The sequence below is a fragment of the Mastomys coucha genome, unplaced genomic scaffold, assembly GCF_008632895.1.
Source record: "Mastomys coucha isolate ucsf_1 unplaced genomic scaffold, UCSF_Mcou_1 pScaffold6, whole genome shotgun sequence".
Taxonomy (NCBI): Eukaryota; Metazoa; Chordata; class Mammalia; order Rodentia; family Muridae; genus Mastomys; species Mastomys coucha.
The window spans coordinates 83,300,933-83,304,782 of record NW_022196912.1 but is presented as its reverse complement, the minus strand read 5'-3'; positions in this window follow the sequence as shown (position 1 = coordinate 83,304,782).

Below are 3,850 nucleotides of genomic sequence, written 5' to 3'. Positions count from 1 at the left end.
TGATGATAGACTTAATCTCTGAAGCTGTAAGCCAGCCCAATCAAATGATATCCTTCCTTTCTTCATTCCTTCTTTATTTTCTTCCATTCTTTCTTTTCATCATTTTGGTTTTTTTTTAAAGTTCTTTCTCTTTGATAGTGTCTAACTGCCTGAGTTTCTGATATTGCTTTATCTGCCTTCCAAATATTGGGATTTCAATCATGACCTACCACTCCTGGTTTGTTCAGGAGTTTTCTATGTCATGATTCAGTACTGATATATTTGCAGATATATGAATGTATTTCTTATAGCCTTTTCATAATAGATAGTTACCATTGATACCTTGTGTTTCTGTATGTAAATGCATCAGCCATGATATCTTAATTTTCATCTCTGACTCTTTTATTTATGTTTTTTTATGTTAATAAGTGTATTATTCAGGGTTCTCGAGAGTCACAGAACTAATGAGTCATCTTTATATAGTAAGGGAATTTGTTGACAAGTTATACACACTGTAGTTCAACTCCCCAATAATGGTCAGCAGCTGTGAAAGGAAGTCTCAGGATCTAGCCGTTGCTCAGTCCCACAAGACAAGAAGGCAAAAAAAGAGAAAGCAAATCTTCCTTCTTCCAATGTCCTTATGTAGGTCTCTAGCAGAAGGTATGGCCCAATCTAAAGGTGTGTGCCACCATGCCTGGATCAGAGACTTGTTTGTCCCAGATGACCTTGAACTCAGAGTTCTCCCTGTTTTAAACTTTTGGGATTCATAGCCACTATGCCTCAAGATCTCCTTGCCAAGATCCAGGTCTGAAACTTGTATCTCCCAGACTCCAGATTAGGATCACAGGTGAGCCTTCCAATTCTGGATTGTAGTCCATTCCAGATATAGTCAAGTTGACAACCAGGAGTAGCCACTACAATAAGTATAGGTGAAAATTTCAAACTTTAACTTTAATAAAGGTAAAATTTTGATACTATTACAGTTAACATTTTACACTGGTATCAGGTCACTGGGTGTCTCACTTTTTTCATTCACACTTTTTTTTTATCTTCTAATAAAATTCTGTTATTTTTGCTTTTATTTTAAGAAAATTATGGAAACCATTGATGTTTATTGTCTATTTTCTTGTCCTAGGAATGGACTGCTATAAAATTTAGTTAATTCTGTCACATTAATTTTAGAATAACTGGTTGCTATTTTCAAAAATTATTCAAGTTCAGAAGCTTACTCCATTTGTAATTTCTTCAATGAACCACTGTTCATTCTTTAACTTGTTATTTAGTTTACATGTGTTTTAATATTTGTCTTTGTGTTGAAAATAGCTTTTTAGATATAATATATTCAGATTATGGTTTTTCCTCCCTGTATTTCTCCCAAATCTTCTGTACTTCCTCACCTACTCAAATCCATGCATTCTTTCTATCTTTAAGATACAAACACAATGTTAAGTAATAATAATGAAATAAAATCATTTAGAAGAAAAAGCAAAATCAAAATAGGATATAAAAGCTAATAAAACATAAGAAAATAAATCAAAGAAAAATGTTTAAGAAAAGCATAGACACAGAAACACTATTTTAAATATTCTTGTAGTTGATCTTTTTATGTTATTTTATTTCCCAATTTAAACACTAATATATTTGCCAGGCATTTCTGCATTTGTCAAGACTTGCTATATGTTTGAACATGTAGTCTACTCAGTAAATAAGAATTCTATTCATAGGCTAATAAGAATGTGTAGTTTTCATCTTTTTCAAGAATTATTCTATAAACATATGTGTATCCATTCTCTCTGTAATATAGTTTAATGCCTTTATTTATGTATGTCTTTTTTCCATTGATAAAGTATAGACCTATAGGTACTATTACTTTCTATATTTCTCCCTTTTCCTATTAATTTTCTCCTATTTATTAACAACAAAACATAAAAATATATATATTAGATAAACCAAAACCATTCCATCAAAGTTGAACAAGACATTGTAAGGCACACTACATATGCAGAGGATCTCCTATGGAACATTGTAGGTTCTGTTCTTGCCACTTTAGTCTCTCTGAGTTCATATGAGTTCAGTGGACTAAGAGGGCTTTGTTTTTCTGGGGTTCTTTTCCCCTTATGGCTCCCACACTCTCTACTTTTACTCTTCCATGGGGTTCCCTGAGCTTGGAGGAGAGTGATTTGATGTACATATTCCATTTAGAGCTGTGTGTTCCAAATCTGTCTCTATGGAATATATACAACGTATACTTTTTCTACCAGGGGAACATTTACTCAACTGTGTGCATTGTGGCTTTATTCAACCTAAGAGTCCTTCAACAGAAAAATGGATAAAAATCCAATGTGGTACATTTACACAATGGAGTATTACTCAGCTGTTAAAAATGATATCACAAAATCTGCCAGCAAATAGATGGAACTAGAAAACATCATCCTGAGTGAAGTAACCCAGGCCTGGAAAAGTAAATATGGTATGAATTTGCTTATATGGGAATGTTAACTATTAAATGGGTCTGTAGGACAGAGAGAGATAAGACATAGGGAAGGGACTAAGGGGAGAAGAAAGTACAATATATTATAAAGATGGACTGGGGCCAATGGGAGGGTCAAGAACAGGAGGATCAGGTGGGGAAGGGGAGGCAAAATGGGGTTGAGGGAGGGAATGCTGCAAAAGACAGAATTGAGTGACATTTGAGAGGCCATTCAGAAACTTAGTACAGAGGAACCTTCTTAAAATAAAATAAAAATATCCTAAAGAAGTCTCCAAATAATGAGAAATAATGAGAGCCCCATTTGTTCAGCTATTGTCATCAAACAAAGCTTTAACTACTAAGACTGAGTTACATCCAATTGATTTTTTGGACAAAAGGATCCCTTGTGAATCTTCAAACAACCTAAGGTGTTGGCAAGACAAGAATAGTTTGTTGTGCAAAATCTGGCATGAAGGTCCCACTTCTGAAGACAGTGAACCCACACAACTCGTTGAACACTGAGACGTAGAGCTGGTGCCTACTTATAACCTTAACTACCATGTTCCAGTGTCGTTGATACAGGAAGATACCCTGCAGGTTACGGAAAGAGAAACTTGAATAACAGTCCAGCCACAAAATCCTTTGAACTGCAATCTCCTCTGCCTGTAAAATATGCTAGGGCAATGATGACACAAAGCTTGTGGAAATAAAAAACATGTCTGACTTGTCTTAAGGCCCACTCCACTAGCTGGAAACCCTATCCAACACTGCCTGGGTAATAGAGAACCAGAGACTATACATCTCATGAAACTAAATACTACTAGTAGTCTAAAAAATTGTTTTAAAAGTAATACTAAAATGACCCCTAAGATATTCTGCTATTCTCATAGATTGGTGCCATACTGAGCCATCATCAGAGAGGTTTCGTCATATAGCAGATGGGAATAAGAGATTCACAGATAGTTATGCAAAGAGGCCTATCTTTCCTTTCTTATGTAACAAAACTTATTATGGGCCTTAAGCCAGAGACCCGGGCAGAGACACGATCCCCTCAGCTTCCGAGTGACAGAGGAGGTTCAGCGTCCTCCTCTGCCCCTTCCCTGCAAGTGGAGGGCCTACCTCTAGAGAGCACATTAAGCCAGAGACCCAGGCGGCATCCACCATTTTCTCTCGGCTGAGGTTCTGAGACTGGAGCACCCAGCCCGGAGGTGCCTTAAGCCAGAGACCCGGGCGGGATTCGCCATTTTCTCTCGGGTGAGTTTCTGAGACCTGAGCAGCCAGCCGGGAGCCACAAGCCCCACGACTCTCAGGAGAGCCGCGGCGGCAGGGACACGATCCTCTCAGCTTCCTAGTGACAGAGGAGGTTCAGCATCCTCCTCTGCCCCTTCCCTGCAAGTGGAG